Below are 20,209 nucleotides of genomic sequence, written 5' to 3' on the forward strand. Positions count from 1 at the left end.
GACAGGAAAGGTTGAATGTTGAGAACCTGGCTTGGTGAGGTTTTTTTAAAAAATGCATCTTTAAGGGACTCTGAGCAAGATCCCTTGGGATAAACACATGGAATTCTATAACCACCAGTAGGAATCACTGCAGTTGGCTACCCTCTGAAGGTGGTGCCCTCAGAGGATTATTCTCAGGTATAAAAGCTGGTCCAGGAAAACTAAAAAGAGGACCACAGCAAAGACAGCTGGGGTCTGAGAATGCCACGGCTTGACAGCCCAGGGAAGCTCTGATATTGTTAAGAGCAGCCCTAGGATCAGTCCTGCTCTGAGCTGCCTCTGGCAACAATAGAGATTGGCAGGGATGATTTCATTGATTTGACCTTCCTGCTTTCCTACTATCCCATGAGAGTCAGCCTTCAGGGACAAGATGAGGAGTTATCATTTTGCATTAAGAAAGGAGAAAAGAGAATAGGTATGAAGACAGAAAGGAAGGAAGGAAGGAAGGAAGGAAGGAAGAAAGGAGGGAAGGAGGAAGGAGGAAAGAAGGAAGAAAATGGAAGGAAGAAAGGAAGCAAGGAAGCAAGCAAGCAAGCTTTACATCATTTAAAATCCTCATAGAACTGGAATCAATTAATCAACTACACAGACCTCTAACTCCTGCCCAGTTTGTCTCACAATGTCAGAGATCAGCATATTAAATTGTGCAACCTTATAGTACAAGGGCTTTGATGCCAATAGCCTGCTATGGAAAACAAACAAACAAATGAACAAACCTGTAGACAAATTAGTTCAGCCCGTGTTCATTATGAGGAGGTGTATCTGGTGATTCTGAGAGTTGAGAGCAGAAGGCTGCAGAGTAGTTTACAGATTAATGGAAGAGTTTTAGTTGCTCTTTTAGATAAACCAGCATAACCAGGAATGGAGACCATGACCTCAATGCAAAGGTAGAAAAGAGAACAATGCATGCTAACTAGCCATATTCAGATCCTTAAAAACAAAAACATAATAGAAATTAATCTTAAGGGATTGTTGCCCACATGTTGGGTGCTATGCCTTCAATTTTTGTCTATAAACACTTACGGAGCTAGTTGGGAAGTTAAAAAATAAACTATCTGGGAAGTAGTTAACCTTGGTAAGTAACTGCTTATATGGGTATTCAGAATATATATCACCCTTGTCCAATCAGCACACCATGGAGACACATCATGTTGAGGTGGTCTGGTGTTGGTACCTGGACTGTCTCCCAATGGATGTTAAGAATTCTTGTTCCACCCTCATGAGGCATGCTGATTCAGACAAGATTTGTTTCTCTTCATATGCTGTAAAATTATCTCTAGTCTGTAAAAGGAAAAGGATGACCCTAAAGTGCCATTACTAAGTGTCAATGGTGTATGTTGTTGCTCATACATACATTTAAAACTGCTGACTGAGGTGTGGCTCTAATGTTAGAGGGAGAAGTCAGGAGTCAGGCAGATGCCTAACTGATCCTAAAGTCTAAACCACTCAGAATAAAGTAGAGACATGTGAACTCAGAGACAGAATATGCACAGAAACATATACAGAAAAATAAAAGGAGATAGGGTTAAGAGGAGAGAAATACAAAAAGTTATTAAAGAAAGAGTCTGGGTGATACGTCCTAGCTGCTTTTTCTGTCACCGTGACAAAAGCAAGTTAAGAGAAGTTCAGAAAGGTTTCATGATGCAGGATGTCATCATTTGATGTCATCATGGTAGAGGAATGGTGGTGTCAGGGAGTTGAGGCAGCTGGTCATGCCATATCCACAATCAGGAAGCAGAGAAAGTCAATGTTAGAGCTCAGCTTATTTTCTCCTTCTAACCCAAGCCTAGGGAATGGCACCACCTTCTTTTGGGCAAGTCTTCCAACTCCAACTAATTCAATTAAGATGATATCTCATGGGCACAAACAGAGGCTAATCTAACCTTCAGTGTTCCTCACAGTTTTTCCTGGAAGTTTGTCTGAGGGGATTCCAGATCCTGTTGAGTTAACAATTCTAACCATCACATATTGCCAAGCACAGAAACAAACCTGCACCAAGCAACAGCAAAGAAATGCTTACTGGCATCTCCTATAAGGCAAAAACAATTTTGCATTAAGGTGAAGTTTATAAATATTTATTGTCTAAGATATTAAAGATAAACCACGGTGACTTTGCTTTCCAGGGAGCAAGTGACATCTGGAGACATTTTTAATTGCAATTACTGGGCTGTGGAGAGGTGCTAACTGGCATCTCTTAAAAGACAGGATGCTATTAAATATCCAACAGCATGCCAGAGAATCCACTCTAACAAATAGTCATTTAATCAAAATGCTAATAATGCCAAAGATGAGAAACTTGGTCCAAAGGATCACCTTGGAAACAGAGCAAGATCTTAAACATAAATTATGCCATCTACTTGCAAATGGGAGTGTCTAGTTGGCACATGTTAACATGGTGCCCTTATTAAAAATGGAACTAAGTAACAATATTATTGTAGTTAGAATTCTTTTTATCTTTCTCTGTAGCACAGTAGGCTTTTAAAGAACATAGTCAGTCTCATCATTCTTTCTTAATAAATCGAAGGGGACAACCAACAGAATCATGCCACTGGAAGGCAATGGTGTGCTGGCACAGTCCTTTGTTGAAAGTACCTAGCTACCTTGTAAGGACTGATCTTAAAATTAGACTAAAGGAAATGATTTACTTAAGTCTGGCTGGGATTCCATGTTATATCCGTCTTTTCAGACTGTTAATGAATGCTGACCCATTTCGTCGTGACAAAATGGGTAGCCTGAGAAATCTCTGTCCTCAGGATGTGTAACCTATGAGAAACTATTGCTAGTCTTGCAGTCATAAATACTGATATTGAAGTTGGCCTCAGCATGCCACACTTACGACGATAGCTGGAACTTCAGCCCAATGAACAGAGCAGCCACTGAGATGAAAGACATTCCTTAAGGGGGCACTTTCTTGGAGTCACTTAACCACTAGTATTGCATGGATTGCTGCAGCACACTGGTCACAAACAACCCCGTCATAGGAAGAATACTTACGGCAATTACTGGTGCATAATGAATATTTGATCCTAATTGAACCTAATGGGTAAATTATAATTCGATGTTTACCGTGGTGTTTTTTTTAGGACACTGACCCATAAACACACACACAAAAAAAAAGATAGGGTCTGGGGAGATTGGGTTTTTGAATTGTAGTCATTTCAACATGACCGCTCACAGTTTCTCAGAGTCAAATTAACAATGGTGAAGAGTTGTCTGGAACTCTCTTAAGAGCTAGCTGTGGTTTAAAACCACAGGAAAACTCCAAATGGTGTTAGTATAACATTTTCATTTTCTTGGCTTACTTTATTTTCTTAGGAATAAATGTTAAAATTCAAGATTAAAATGAACTTTGTACTAAACACAATTTAACAAAAATCTAACAGGGACACTGATTAGAAATTTGCCTATATAGGATCATGGTATTTTTTCAAGATTATTTGTAAGAATTCTCTAAGAACTAAACAAAAATTTATTAGTTTTCTTAGTTTCTTTAGAATTGCATCCTCCTCAGAGGGAGAAATACTCAGCAAGGAGAAAGTGTGCATGTGTAACTAAAGTGCTTTCAAATGAAATAGGAAAGCTCAATCCTCTGATCCCCCATATAATTTTCTCAAAACCTTGGCACTATAATATAAAAGTTTTGATTCAATGTTATTCATTAGCCTTTTAAAAATTTATCTGTGAGAAATATAATTTAATGAATAATCACAAAATTCTTTGCAGCACAGTCACAATTTATATGATAATTATAATCTTGTAATTCTACAGTGCTACCAACTGTGCAAAGCTATCCAACTTCTAACACTCACAGTTTCCAAATCCTAGAAATCTGGAAATTTATGAATACTGACCCATCTTTGTCGTGACAAAATGGGTAGCCTGAGAAGTTTCTGTCCTCAGGATGTGTAACCTATGAGAAACTATTGCTAGTCTTGCAGTCATAAATATTGATATTGAAGTTGGCATCAGCATGCCACATTTATGACGATAGCTGGAACTTCAGCCCAATGAACAGAGCAGCCACTGAGATGAAAGACATTCTTCAAGTGGGAATAACATATACGGGGGAATCCATAACAGGTCAGTTGGAGGTTAGAGGCCTCTTCCTGGATAATCATTTAGGAACAAGGCTTCTTTCACACATTGCTCCAGCATTCCAGATGTGCTCAGAGACTACCACACTCACTGAACCAAAGGGCAGATGGGAAGGGGGGGCAATATGGGCGTTGGGAGGCAGACTGATGGGGGAATGGACCATTTTCACTGGCTGGGTATCAGCCACAGGGGTGGATATGACCTGGCTGTGTGCCCGGGAGAGGAAAGGAGGTTCATTTAAATGCACTGCATCATGTCTGGCAATTAAAGCACAAGGAGAAAAATGTCATCTTGTCTGTATACTTGATAGCTGTAGAATCAATGCTCAGTTCTCTTCCTTAAGAGAATACAGATTTGAAAGTACAGTTCTGGCTCAGCTATGTGTCAAGATGAACACCCAGAGCTATCCGCAAAGCCAGCCAACCAGAAATTCTGCCTAGATTCTCTCCCTGCTCTTCCAGAAATCATGATCTTTGTTTTCCTTGGTGATTGACAGTTCTTGCTTCCCTTTGCAGTTATAGATGAGATTTAATTATTGTCACCCATGCTACATCTTCACATGGGGAAGAGTCACTGTGACCTGGAACAAGACCATGGATTCCACTGTCCTCACACATTCTTTGAGACCAGTGGTTCTCAACTTTCCTAATGCTGTGACCCTTTAATACAGTTCATGTTGTGGTGACCCTCAACCATAAAATTATTTTGTTGTTTTAGCATAACTATAATCTTGCTACAGCTATGAATCATAATGTAAATAGCTGATATGCAACCCACTTTGAGAACTACTGATTTAAACATTCTGGAGGAAAAAGTCACATGAAGTATACTAAAAATATGATAGAAATTCCAGGTCTTTAATAATGTTGGGCATATTTTGCAGCAGATATTGGGCAGAGATGGCACAATGAAAATGTCACTGAGCTCACAAATAGTGACAAGTTTGAAAAGCCCAAATGTGATTATCAACCAGGGGCTCGACTACACATTAAGCCAGATTACAGGGGCCAAAGTTCTCATTTCAATGATCTCATCATTTGGTATTAGAACTAGAGAGATCTGCATAGACTTTTGCTGGTTTGTTTTCTCTTAAGACTCTTCCTTTTGAAGGAGGCATGTCACTACTCATATCTCAGTAGGGGTAACTTCTGATACCTGTTCATCTCACTTATTTTGATTTATTTATCTACTTATTTTGGTGCATGTGACATATGTGTGATGGATGTGTGTGGTGTTTGTGTATATAGGAGGTATGTTACCGCGTATCCCCCCCCCCTCTCAAAATCAGAGGTTGCCTCTGGATATGTACCTCTATCACTGCCCACTTTAGTTTGTGAGGCAGGGTCTCTCACCAAACCTAGAGCTTATCACTTGGGATAGAAAGATGGCCAACAAGTCCCTGAGCCCCTCCTGTCTCTGCCCTCAAGTGCTTGGGGTATGGTCCTGCTTTAGCATACTTAGCTTTGAAGTCAGGTCTGAGGATTTGAACGTTTGAACGTAGGTTCTCATGCTTGCCCTGCAAGTAATTTACACATTGATCATCTTCCTATGCCCTGATTTTATCTTGATTGCACACCTAACCACATTGATTGAAAGCATCTAGAGCCTGTGGTCAAGTTCCTTCTCCCAAGAGATTGATAGCATTTCTAGGCATTCAAAAACTTCAGGAATGAAGCCTTTCTATTGCTGTAGTTCTCTGATGTGTCCCAAGTCCTCAAGCAGTGCTCGGACTTGGACAGTTCTAAAATTTGGATACGTAGGAGGGAATGACTGTGCCCTGTCACGAATGACAAGAACGTCAGTACTTCTAAGTTTAGAAGTAAAGCACGTCCACGGGACCTCAAACGCCTGAGGGGGAAATTAGAGCTTCTTTCTTAAAGATTTGACGTAGGGTAGAACAAAGCTATTTCTGCTCTGCGCTGACGGCGGCATTCATACATCGGCCTCCAAGAGCTGACTGCTCTTCTGTATCTCCAATTCTCATGAGTCCATTTTCAGTCGAGCTCTTAAATCCCATTTTTACGCGGGAGGGGGTAAGGCATTTTCATCTGGCACATACAGAAACAAAATGAAGTGTGTGTGCAATGGAGAAAAATGGTGTGGTCCAGGGGCTATACATGGATGTAGACCACATGACTACATTTAATGGCAGTGTGCAGGGAGAACATTGGATCAACAGTTCACCTAAAAGTCGCTCATAACGAATGAGTAAAGAAGAGAAGACTTAAATCTTTGAAGTCAATGAGCTTCCTGGAGGCTGATAGGGTTTTTCTCCCTGTAATTTAAAAAGATATGGAAAATGGACTCACTCAACAAGATCGGATTTTGTTTTAGATGATGACTCTATGAGTTACTTAAAGCAATAAATATTCAGAGATTAAATGTTATTTTGGACAGAGGTAAGTAGAAATCATTACTGTAATTCTATTGTATGCATTCAACTCTCATACCAAGAGCAATGTTCATATATTATGTTTAGTTTGCTGGGAATTGAAAATGACTTTTAAAAACATGGTTTAACAAAATGCCTACTAGGTGTCCTCTGTCTGTAGAGTGGTGGGGCCACCAGCATACATTAGCTAGAACAATATTGAATGCTGGAGAAGAAATAACATGAAAGCTTTCAGCGACCTGACACAGGGGAGTTCCTGAGAGGACCCAGGAAGTTGAAAGGTCAGTGCAGGAAAACAAATCTCTCTCTAGCTACATGTAGATTGTTTTAGTTGAAAACACCTGACATTGTTAAAATAAGTCAGCTCACTTGTCACAGGAATAGAAATGGCAGTATCAGGAGCAGAAAAACAGATTTTGTTCTGAATAATTTGTCACTAAGCCTGTAAATCAGAAATATTTCATTCCAAATGATAGCTCCTTTCAATTGCACAGTAAAATACTAATAAACACACACGCATACACACACACACACACACACACACACGCATACACATACACACACACACACACACACACACAGAAACAGAGAGAGAGAGAGAGAGAGAGAGAGACATACAGACAGACAGACAGAGGTTTGCATTGTTCTACACAGAAAAACCTTTTTAAAATTGGATATATTTTTATTTATATTTCAATATTTATTCATATTGAATATAAAATTTATATTACGTTATCCCCTTTCCTGGTTATCCCTGGGTGAGAGACTAGGAAGGGAGGTAGAGCAGCACATTGTAAACGTGCTGAGTTTGAGGGATTCGGGAGGCATTCATTCAAGGACTACTTGGAACTGTATTGTTAGGCGGAGAAAGGTGCACCCGAGAGTAGGCTGCAGCTCCTATCATCAGATCCTGAAGGGAAATCAGGTAGTCTAATGACACAGAAAGCTTGAGGGCCAAGATGTCAATAAAGAGCAGGTGCTTACCAGGGTCTAATGCTAGACATCTATGTCTTTCCCTTGTTCCCCAATATTATTTCTTATCATGCAATACTTGCTCTCTCAGTATTAATGACAGCAGCATGAGGACGTTGAAAGTTACTCTTCATTTTTATTGGAACTGTATGATTTCTCATGTGTTTGCTGTTTATTTTAAAAATACCTTTAATAAACTTCATGAATATTGCCTATGAGTGAATTAAAAACATGCCAACTTTAAATAAGCCCCTCTAGCATATAATTTTGAATTAAAGGCTCTTGAACAATGGCAGATGCAAAGTCACTCTGACTTTTATTTCTTAAAAGCAAAGCATTTTTATTTGCAGATAATATGATAGTGGATTTATGACCCTAAAAATTCCAGTGGGGACCTGTTACAGTTGATAAACACTTCCAGGAAAGTAACTGAATACAAATATAAGTTTCAAAAATTAGTATGTACCAACAGTATATACCAATTGCAAACAGTCTGAGAAAGAAAGAAGGGGAACAACATTTTTCACAATAGCCTTAAATAATATGAAATATCTCTGGGTAACTCTAACCAAACAAGTAGAAGGCTTGTATGATAAAAACCTCAAGTCATTAAAGAAAGAAATGAGATTCAGTATAATCTCCATCAAAATTCTAACACAATTCTCAGATCATGAAGAAGACACTAGGTAGCTTCACATGAAGCATAGATGCACAGGTGCATGTCCAAATGCACTTGCACAAGCTCAGGACAGTTCAAACAATCCTGAATCATCAAAGAACTTCTAGAGGTATCATCATACCCAATTTCAAGTTGTACTACAAAGCCACAGTAATAAAACCAGCATGGTATTGGCACAAGAACATATCAATCAGTGGAATAAAACTGAAGACTCAGACATAAATTCACCCACCAATGGATACTTGATATATTGTTTTTATAACAGAGCAAGAAGCATACACTAGAAAGGAACTCAGCATCTAAACAAATGATGCTGGTCAAACAAGATGGCTTCATGTACAAAGGATTTCAAACATAAGCATTTATTCTTGCCAAATAGTTATGAAAAGTTATCACTGTCCCCTTGTGCTATCAAGAAAGTGTTGCGTATAAATGTTAATCAATAGCTGTGTTTCTATACATGTTGGTGAATAAATTAAATAAGAAATATGTTAAATTGCAAAGTTAAGTCTTTGTTAAACACATTTTTTATAATGTACATGGTATGTGTGTGCATTTAGAGCCACATCATTATTTACAATAGATTTGTGGCAGGTGACACATAAAAATAAATAGGATTGTTTGTGTGTCCTGGTCACCTTTAGATCTTCAAGAGCTCTCTCAAAACAATAATCTATTCTTTTTTATTATTTCATTACCACAAAAGCAGTTGTTAAAGAGGGAAGACAATACATTTTCATTCACTGCCAGATTCAGTCTTTATTGCAAAGTGTCATGAGGCATAGTGGGTAACTATTTCATAGCTAAAGAATAAATGCTACATTTATAACAACACTAGCTAGAAAAAGAAAGAAAGAAAGAAAGAAAGAACCAGCAAGCCACATAACTGATCTTGAATGCAGGTTTTCAAAACCATCTGCCTGCTCTACACTTAACCTACTTTAACCTCAAGTTTATCATTTATGGATGATTTGCACCCAAGGTAAAAGTCTAGCAATACAAGCTACATGCTATGTCATCTATGTGTCATTTTGCTTTTGTTAAGTTTCAGAATCTTTGGGATGCTATAAGTCAAAGTAAACTGATAACGTTCTCTCACCTGAGAAATGTCCTTTGAATTTGTTCTGCATTTAAGATATGCCTGAAACTTAAGAAATGTAACAATGAGGAGAAGATGATTTTTTTTACATTTTTATTCAAATACTAAATATTTGATGAGAAAACAAATATACCTATATTTATAATGATAAAATATAAAATCCCATTAATTTATTTAAAACTCAATATACATGTCTCTAAGCATAATCGCCTCCTTTCCTCAAAGGCATCCCTTGTGTAAATTTGTTACATAAGGATATCCATATATTTCTTTATATTATGTTGATGTGGGTTTCTAATAGATACCACTTTTAAATTAAAGTAATCCTTCCCTATGCCTTATAGACAGTTTTTAATCTTAAAAGGCTCTATCAGGTTTTATTAATTTTCCCCCATGTACTGAGATGTTTCTATAGTCAGAGTATAAAATTTTAAATACAAAACTCTGGTTTCCATCAACTAGTAAAGGAAATTAAAATGAAAACTGGTGTTATAAAAATTTTGTAATATTTCATTCAATAAATACAAAATTAAGAGACATTAAAGTGGCCATCTGCGGTCACTTAGAACAGTATTTTATTAATAAATTCCTACTCCATTCTTGATCTGTAAAGACATTCTTAAGTGGATAATTACAGCTGAATGCTAAATGTACTCTATTTTAATATTCATTAACAGTATGAAAATGTCGGCTGTGAAATGTGTCCTACGGTACATATGTCCTTATTCACTCTGAATACTGATTAGGAAAAAGAGACAATTTTGGATACACATTGTGTATCACGTAGATGTAAGTGGTTGGTAGCCTTCTTTTGCATTTCTGTAACAGAAACAGATAAAATACTATAAGGAGAAAAAATATCTCACAAAGGTTAAGTGTTTTGACCTCAGCCAGATAATTATCACTTTGTTCTATGCTCAAGGTTTTATAAGCTGTGGCTATCCATCCAGTGATGGAGTTTGCCACACGTGACAAAGAGAGTGGGTGCCCATTTTAAACACAGCCCGTGAAATGAGATACTTTCATGATGTTGCTCAAAACCAGGATAAACAGTAACACATCTTTACACATAGTTACTATAACAGAAAAATTAAATTGAAGAGCTGGGGAGATTGCTCCATCCATAAAGCACTCATTGCATCGGTTTGAGGACTTGAGTTGGATCCCAGAACATATGTAAAAGTGTAGGCATGTAGGGAAGTGGGAACAAGAAGGTGCCCCGGCTGGAACTTGCTTACCAGTTAGTCTTAGCCAAATCTGGAGGGCCAGGCCCCAGGGAGAGGCTTCATCTCAAAAAATAATGTGAAGGGCTCCTGAGGAATGCTATCTGTTCATCTCTGGTCTTCACACACATGTGCATACATACACATGTGCACATGTGAACACACAGTAAATAAAGAGCCCCCAAACTGTTAAACATAACTTCCACTGTTCTTTTCACAAAATACTGCTCACTTGGTTATTTTTCATTGTTTTATTAGTTCCTTGTGAACTATATATACTTTCCTTCATTTTGAAGGAATTTTTTTTCCTGTGAAATTTAGGATTTATTTTGCCTTGAAAGAAAATAATCATAATGTGTAAAAAATAAAATGTGAATAATTTAACTTTATGTCAGAAACACGATTATTCCTCTTCCTCAGGTTCTATGACAAAGGGGTAATATTCTGAATGCTATTTGCTTCTCCCTAAAGTAGGTGTGTTACAAGGGTCTTCCTTGAACAGGCAATAGAGCCTTCTCCAATACTCTACTACCTTGAGCTCAAAGTTCAGGCTCTACCAAGAACATGCAGATACCATGCCATGCCTTCAAATAGTCCTGCTGGTACACATTGAGGGGATTTCTAGTCTAAATGCACCTTTACAAAACAGGATTTGTTTTTAGATGGCTTCTTATACTCAGCCATGGTACTTAGTAACAACAGAAAACTTAACAGACACATCTCAGTGGAAGAGGATATGTTGGTATACTGGGAGGTATCTGTTCAATCACACACACAAACACACACACATGCACTCACACATACATATGCACTCACACACACATGCACACATATACATACGAACACACATGCATGCACATACTCACATGAGCACACACACAAATACTTACAAATATGAGCTAGAAAATATTTTTGATCTATAGATAAAACTATATTTTGAGGACTGGTGTCTTGGCTCGGTTTAAATCACTTGTCACAAAAGGTGACTGACCCGAGCTCAGTGGTTAAACCCTGGAACCCACAAAGAACTAGATGATTGGCTAATACATGGAATTCTAGCACACCTAGAGGAAGATGGGGAAAAGACACAGAAAAATAGCTTAGTAGTTCATGGGCAGGCCAGTTCAGGGCAAACAGAGCTGCAGATACAAGACAGACTCTGCCTCAATAAAGTAGGAGAGAACTGACTCCTGAAAGTTGTATGTGTCCCCCCACACATCTACTATGCCTGGGTCCACCTCTGTGTGTGTGTGTGTGTGTGTGTGTGTGCTGTACCACACCATCACACACACTGTAATACATAAAATTAGAAAAGTAAAAAGCCTGTATGTGGAAACTATTTGATTTTCTGTTCATTGAAGCCTTATAATATATACCCTCATATAACACTTCCAGCATTCCTGGGTGTTTTTAAAATTGAACATTTGAAATGTCTATTCAAACAAAACCAAGAGTTTCGTTTATAACTAAATTCTAAGCCAGCAAATGTCTCAGGTTTACAAATTTGATTGAATAAAGTACCACTGAGCTCAATGCCTGTCAAGAGCAGTTAAACCAATTGGAGGTTTTATTTGGAGCAACATTTTCAATGGGTTAAAACAGTCAAAGTGTGGTTCTTTAAACATGTATGCTACACATACTCCCCTACATGTATATGTAGTATGAGGGTGTGAATGAGCATGTATCTGTGTGTGTGAGAATGAAGTTTCTTCATGCATCTTCCTGCATGTTGAGAAAGGATCTCTTCCTGAACTGGAGATTGGTGATTCATTTAATCTGGCTAACCAACTGTCCCAGATTGAAGATGACTCTAGAGAACCCTGACTAACACACCAACTCATTCTAGATACCCTTTCCCTGCCTCCAGATCACTGGGTATACAGGCAGGCTGCCTTGCCCACCTAGCACTTAAGTGGGTACTGGGGTCTGAGCTAGGTTCCTCTCACTTTCCTACTTAGCATCCTCATGGGCCCTGGAATGTTGGTTTTCCCAGGCACATCCTCTTCCCTATTAAGTCAGATGTCATCACTGTCATTAAAGTTCAGGTGCAAATGAACTTTAGAATGGGACAGACATGGGTGTTTCCACTCTGTTCTTAATGCTAAAAATTGTCTTTTCATAAGAGTAAAATCTTCAAGAGAAACTGCATTGAGTTATTTGTGCTCTTCTCTTTGCTGTGCTGACAGGTTTTTTTCAGCTGGCCTAATCATAACTTTTGGCTCTTAATAGGTATACTTGTGCCTTTTAAAAACTCCTTTCATATTTTACTTTCTATGTAATATAAAAATTAAAACTGGTTATAATTTGTCAATATTTCATTCAAAAATAAAAAAAACGAGTGCTCTGGGTTCGTTAACACAATTCTTCAATAAAAGTAAATCAGAGATACTTGAGGTAATAACTGGTTTGGGGGATCAGAAAATACAACAAAGGAAATATGAAGCATCTTGTGAGGCCAGAAAAAAGTCCTTAAAATGATAGAGTATGTCAAAGAGACAGGGGCAACAATAAACAGAGCTACCCAAGGCCGAAGCTGGAACAATGAGAGAGAAGGAAACATCAGATAGCCTTGGAATAACTGAACTGTGTGAGCTATTTATCTCAGGTCCAGAGACAGAACACCCGAAAGAGCCACTTAGAGACCAGAAGTGGTAGAGTCCATGATGGCGGGGATGGTGTGGCAGGAGGAAGAGGAGGTTGATGATCATGTTGCATCTATAGTCAGGAAGCAGAAAGTGATGGATTCCCGGGCTTAGTTAGGTCTGTCCTTTAATGTAGTCTGTGATCTGAGCCTGCGGCATGGTGCTGTCCACATTTAGAACTGGGTATTTACACTTCATTTAACCTAATCCACACAGTCCTTCACAAACATGGCCCAAAGCTTTTCTGTTTGTTTTTTTTTTTTAAATCTCACCTATTAATATTTAGATCTCAATATTAAGCATCATATGACTCACAGTATAAAACAAATGCCCATATGTTTATGATGACATTGGTAAATGGAATAAATTTAAATTAATGGAGTACAGTGACAAATATTCACTTGTAGAAGAAAGTCAACCTTTGGGATGTGGAGCCTTTACAATAGCATAGGCCACTAAAAGTGAGCCTTTGAAGGTTTTATTCCTCTGGTTCAGATTTGGCTCAGTGCTTCATGAGCTGGTCACTGTGTGACCAGTGATGGGCAAATGTCCCCACCATGGAGATGCCTTACTCTGTCCACCTGATACCCTTTATCCACTAGAAAGAACTGTGAGCCAAGGTTAACTTTTCCTCCCAGCTGTCTTTTCTATATTTTATAACAACAATGTTGAAAAAAGCTAAACATATAATATAAAAAGGGGTCAATAGTCATCTTTATAGAAATGAAACCCATTGCATGCTGCCTCAGCCAGAGGGTCAAAGATAATGTCAGCCACTTTATGTTCTGTTGATACCATGCACTCATGTAATCTTATGAGACCAGCACTTTCTTGGGGGTTTCCTTCTCCCAAGCCAGTGAGCACAGACTAGTTGTAAGAAAAACATATGAGAAATTTCAATAAAGCAGTCTACAAAAAACCTGACAAGTATTCCCCAAACTGTCACAGCCCCCAAACACAAGAAAATAAACTGTCATAGTTAAGAGGAGCCTGAGTAGGAATGATTAAATGTAATATGATAGTTTGGGAAGGATTCCAGGACAGAAGAAGGTCATTAGGTAGAAAGCATGAGAAAGAATGGGGTTTAGTTATAATGTCATTATCAATTAGCTTAATTATAGTGGAATATCATTTAATATAAGCTTAACTAATGAACATGAAACATACGGTAACTTGTCTTTATAGGTTTTATATAAGTATCAAATTGATCTAAAGTAAAAGGTTTGGTTGAAAAAGTAGAAATGGAAATCTTGTTCAGTCTATTTATATTTTCATGTGAATCAGTCAACAATAATAAAACACAAGTCTCCTGTGACACATACATGCCCAACTTCTTCTAGCTTAGAGGTTGTGGGCTAATTTCATAGTGTGTGTACATCTTGCAACTCAGAGTTAGCTATCTGAACCTCTTTTCATATCATTAGCAAATAATAAGTTTGCCAGAAATATCTGTTTCTTAGCAAGGCAGAGGTGAACATGAGAGAAGAAAGATCTTGGGAGACAGGAAAAAAACTATGGTGGGACCTGGAGACTCAGGGAGTCATCTGCCAAGTTCAGGGGAAAAAACAGTCTACTTCCTCCACCAGTCTGATCCTTTCTCGCTGTGACTCTCCGAGGTAGACCAGTTGGCTTGTACTGCCCAGTGACTATAGGACTGATTCAGAGGTTCATTTCTAGCTTTTACTTCATAACCCAGGAGGAAGCTCAGAAATGAGAGCAGCAATGAACAGACCCATTGTACCCTTATAGTCATCGCTGCACTTCAACACAGGTGTGAAAAACTGTCTTATAGAGAGGGCAGGCTCCAGCATGACAGTAGGGTGTGGGGCTTGTAATGATTAAAACGATTTTTAATTCCTCCTCCCCCATACCCCTCTTCCTCTTTCCCCACTTCTCCTTCTGAGTTATCCCTGAAGATCAAACTCAACTCAGGGTAACATTCATACTTATATATAACATAACATTCAAATCTATCACTGACTTTGCTTAGCTCCCTGTACTGCTTCCTGTTTCAATACTACTTATTTCAAATATTTTTATTTGGTTAAAATTGATGACTTATCTGTAGATGAGTGCATTATCCTCTTTGATTTACTGGGAAGGACACTCTGATCTTGACCTGCTCCAAACCCCATAATTTTTTTTAAAGAAAAAAATATGCATTTCATATAAATTTAGGTTATTGCAATATACCCTTAAGGAATATATAAAAATGAAATGGCACATTTCTTTCTGGTAGTAAATTGAGCACAATATGATGATTTTAATTCAGAGAAATATTTGCATTCTTAAATCATGACAGAAGTCATTTGTGAAATAGTCCTTTAATGATCTAGAAAAGCATGTGCTAGAGCGTAGTGCTTATTTTTGGTGTGGTATCTTTGCTTTTTTTCCTTAGGAATATTATGGATGAATGAATTGCCAGAAACTCCCAGGCCAGGGTGCATTTAGTGATGCTTTCCTTAGTAGGATTATTCTGGATTGCTTTGCGTTATTGTCTCTAGAACCTGGATTTGAGCATTTTCTTTTCCTTTTGCTAATTTGGGACTATTTAACTTTTATGTGCCAATAAAGTGAGTACTATGAGATTAGTGAAGCTGGTAGTGAAGCTGGTACTAAACCAGCTCCTACATATATTAACTCCACATTTTGTAAGCTAGCTTACAATGCTTTATGTAGTGTTTGGCCAAACAATAGCCACTTTACAAGTTATCTACAAAATGCAAACTTTATTTAATGAAAGTACACATTGTTAAATTTAAAACAGACTGTAATGTTTTGAGAAGGAAATTTTCTGGGATTTCATCTGATCATGAATCTGCATTCATAAATGTCGTTCAGTTTAGTCTAACTAAATATTGAGCTCACTGATTAATTTCCCAGAAATGTCTTCAGTTTGGGTATACACTGTCCAATTAAGAAAATGTCAACTTGAATATTAGTTTTCTGGGTGGCTTTGTGTCTTACAATGGCCTCAGAGTCATGAGGACTTTTCTGAGAACAACCCACAGAAGTTCTACAAGCATGTACGCTCCAAAATGGCCCTGTTTTCATTGGAGATAATTCACTATGCCTGGAATCCTAATGCTTGATGCTCTTAATGAGAGGAACAATAACCAAAAGTATTTTGATATTCAGCCAACAAAACCTGTATGATTAACAAAGGAAGGTCTTTAGATCCTGACCTTGATCAGTTTTGTTTCTGAGGTCATAGATTGGCTGAAGAAAGCATTACAAAACCATTCTCTCTCCTCCCTCCAGTATCCCTGCACACAGGCATACACACTCATACTCCTTAACGACCAGGTCCCATTAAACTGTTCACGTACACAGCAGCTCTGGGTCTGCACGCCTTCCTGAGAGAAGCTGACTTCACCGACTACTCCTTTATTCTCCGTCCACATTACAAGAAATAGTAGCAACATTTCAATGCTTACAATGTTCCCTAGGAGTCTATCAATTGAGCAAGTGGGTGGGTGGGGGGAGTCTGGGGAAGTTTATTATTTTTCCACCAATATATTTGATACCACCTTTGGAGAGTGAACAAAAGGCACACTGTCAAGAGGACAGACCTGGACAAAATGTTACTGTTTGTTCTTCACAAGCCCAGAGGTATATTTAAGCAAAGAAAGACATTCCATAGCTCTCCTGGGACTTCCTTCCTTTGGCTGAATGCATGTTCATGCCACTCCTTTCAAACCGTGCTGGAATTTAAAATGCCTACTACTGTTTGCCAGTGCTTAAATACCACATCTGCAGAAAACTGTGTTAGACTTCCACTTGTCCTCAAAGTATCGTAGAACAAATAGGAAGAACGGTGGATACACATGAAATTACAGTAGAGGTCGTGGAAATAAGAAGTAGCCTTGTTTGACAGCTTCTGTGCTTATAACAACAAAGCCTCTAAAGTCCAGAAGTCACCTGGCTTGGGATTAGGTTTCCAATCCAGGCTTGCTGACACGCACAGAACTTTTGGCAAACATGGGCCAGGTTTTGAGCAACGCTGGGTAGAATGCTTCATTCATGTGGAGCCTATGTGAAACTCGGCAGCCTCAGCTAGGTTCCTCCTTGAGTTTCACATCAAACAGTCCAATGTTTCAAAGTAAAGTTAAAACAGAGGGGCATGAAGGAGGAGGAAGGAACAGGGTATCGGATGGCTCATGGGGTGGGATTGCAGTCTGCTGTCTAGAAAACTTATGCTTCCCTGTGTCTTTTTTTTTGTATGTATACTCACAACATTACCACCAGTTCTAGGGATGCACCGCACCTGACATGCTCACCAAGCCTCCCAGTGCTGAGACGGACCATTCCTGATCCTCAGAGATCCTTGGAAACCATGTAGCCCTTGCTCAAAGTAACAGGGGCACTCAAAGTTAGATTGTTCCCAGAAACAGAAAACTGATATGTTCCTTATAATGTCCATTCCACAAGGCTCAGGGGCAAGGTGCTGACCCTTTCCCAGCTTTTCCTACTGTAATCCGAATTCTAGAGAAAAAACTCCATGTGTTCCTACTTGAGGAGGAACATTCCTGAAACATTCCCTCTGCCTCCTTCAAGTCCTGTCTGGTGGCCACTAGCTTCCTTCCTTTTCTAGGTTCACAGAGCAGACTTGTCAGCTCCTTGGAGCCACACTCTGGGACCTCACAGCCTTCCTGGCTGGGTCAGGCTCCTAGCCTCCAGCAGAAGAGGAACAATATTTAGCTCTTAGAGTAAGAACGAACTCAGGAGGAAGCAAACTCAGTATGTGTGAGGTTTTGACTGTGAAGACAATAATAGTTAAGCTGATTAATGATTAGAAAACATGTTGGCATTTTGTCCCTTTTATTTTGTTCTCTTAAATTCTTTGATTCCCAGTTATCAAAAATGTTTCACTAAAACTTTTGGCTACTGATGATTTTTTTTTTAACTTTTAGTTTTCTTCTGCCTTTTTCTTCTGAATTATTGGGTTTGTTTCTCAAAAGATCACTACACCATTTAAATACTTTTTTTTTTTAGTTTTTGTTTGTTTTGTTTATTTTGTTTGTTCATTTTGACCAAAGCTTTTTTTGGTAAAAAGCGTCTTGAAATGCTAAGGATTTCAGTACTCATAAGAAAACAACAATTAGGCCTCAAGGCATGTGGTAATTTGAGGAAGCAGGACACTTAAGTAGGGCGTGACTGGAGTGTTCTGTGAACTGTCTTTACTATTTGCTTTTAGACATCTTGAGTTGTTAGATCAGCAGCTCTTAATCTGCAGGTAGTAATCCCCCTTTGAGGGAGGAACCGACCTTTCACAGGGGTCCCCTAAGAGTACTAGAAATGTCAGATGCTTTCATTATGATTCATAACAGTAGCAAAATTACAGTTATGAAATAGGGAAGAAAATAATGTTATTGTTGGGGTCACCACAGCTTGGAGAACTGTATTAAAGGGTCACAGCATCAGGAAGGCTGAAAACAACTATGTCAGAAAGTCAACATGGTAAAAGAGCTTTGCCAGAAAAAAAAAAAATCTTTTTAAATGAAAGGTTCTTTTGGAAATGAAGTCTAAAACATAACAGCAGGAGAACCCAAGCCAGTGAATTATCTGAAGGAACTGCTATCATTAAGCAAAAAAAAAAAAAAAAAAAAAAAAAAAAAAAAGGCGTTTTTATTGAACATAGTAAATACTCACAAAGTAAATGGTATGTTTGAGGTTAAAGTCCACAGATCAAAGTACTTTGCAAAATGCCAAGTGAAAGCATAAGGAGGTGGGAAGAGGGAAAACCAGAAAACTATCCAAAAAAAAAAAAGTGTATTGTTTCAGTAGAGAAAATCCTGTCAGAAAGTCTACCTCATACACCAGTAGCTCAGGTAAGATTCAGCTTGGGTGAAGGAATTCTCAAAGTCAGTCACCCCAAAATGCACTAGAAATATAAAAACCCAAGAATGATCATCATGATAAAATTCCCTAGACAATGTCTCATTCCACACCAGCAGTGAGTAAAACATTAGTGAGGAGTATACTCTTCCACGGCCAGGAGCAACCAGTAATGCCCTGTTGCTGTCTTCACCCTGGTGGCCTTCATCTTGCCGACTTTAAAGCATGCCTTTAGAAAGTTAAAATAAGAAAGCAGTCTAAACAATGAAATTATGGTGTCTACAGGTCCTCTCCGCTCTGCGGCAGTTGTGCCTAATGAAAGCTCTGAGACAGTGCTCAGCACTGGTCAGGGCTGTGCACGTGCGGCCGCCACGGGGACAGGGGACAGAGGATTTAGGCAACGTTCACAGTCACACTTACAAAATGCCTGATGCTATGTGCCTCATCCCGGCACACAGCGTTTACCTGGGAATCCCCCGGCCTCCTCCTTTGTTTAGTAAAAAGTTATTTTTGAGACACTAGTCAGGACCACACCAGAAGGCAAGTAATTCCCGAATCAAAACCTTACCTAGAAGAGGCTGGACTTCACAGTTGCTCCAACAGAGGAAGTAGGAGTCGCTGGCCTTTTACATATAGAGATTGTTTATCTAGCCCTTTTTTTAAAAAAAAGGTCTTGACCTCCAGAGGATGAAGATTAAGTCCAATCCAAGTGTCTGCAGGGAGGAAAAGGAGATGGAGCTCAGGAGAGAACGCAAATGAGGCAAAGAATCTCAGCTGCTGGGTGCTGCTCCCAGCCTGGGAGCATTTGAGCTATTTTCAGCATTACCAGCAGCTGGACTTGTCTGCAAAGGGCTGAAAATGCCTTGCCCATTTCACCACCCCCATTTCAGGAGGGGGGAGGACCAACGAAAACCAGGAAACCCACAACAACTTAGTTCATTGTGCAAATATTCATTGAAATTTTGCGGAAAACTGCCAGCGCTATTGAAAACAACACACACACACACACACACACACACACACAAACTGAATCTTAAAGGGACACTGTACCTTGCCCCAGCCGTGATGTTTTCAAAAGGGTTTTACCTGATCACCAGAAAGTAATATGCTAAGGCTTATTGACGGCTGATTATCTCCTTGCTTGCTCACGGCTGGTCTTACGGCAACATTTCGGATCTCAGGTAGGAACATCAGCTACCAGCCTCTTCTTAAGAGCACAGGCAAATGGTT

The 20,209-nt window shown here is 38.9% G+C and overlaps 1 protein-coding gene across 2 annotated transcripts in view; it reads right to left on the bottom strand.

The window, feature by feature from the left end:
- The window catches only part of SORBS2 (sorbin and SH3 domain containing 2), a gene marked incomplete at its 5' end in the record, with an annotated part of 159,175 nt that extends 139,527 nt beyond the window's left edge, over positions 1–19,648 (bottom strand). For both annotated transcript variants that reach the window (XM_080928632.1, XM_080928634.1), the window contains one exon: positions 19,548–19,648. The remainder of the gene's footprint in view (positions 1–19,547) is intronic.
- Between the last annotated feature and the right edge of the window lie 561 nt (positions 19,649–20,209).

Source organism: Micromys minutus (genome assembly GCF_963924665.1).
Source record: "Micromys minutus genome assembly, chromosome: 14".
NCBI classification, from domain to species: Eukaryota; Metazoa; Chordata; class Mammalia; order Rodentia; family Muridae; genus Micromys; species Micromys minutus.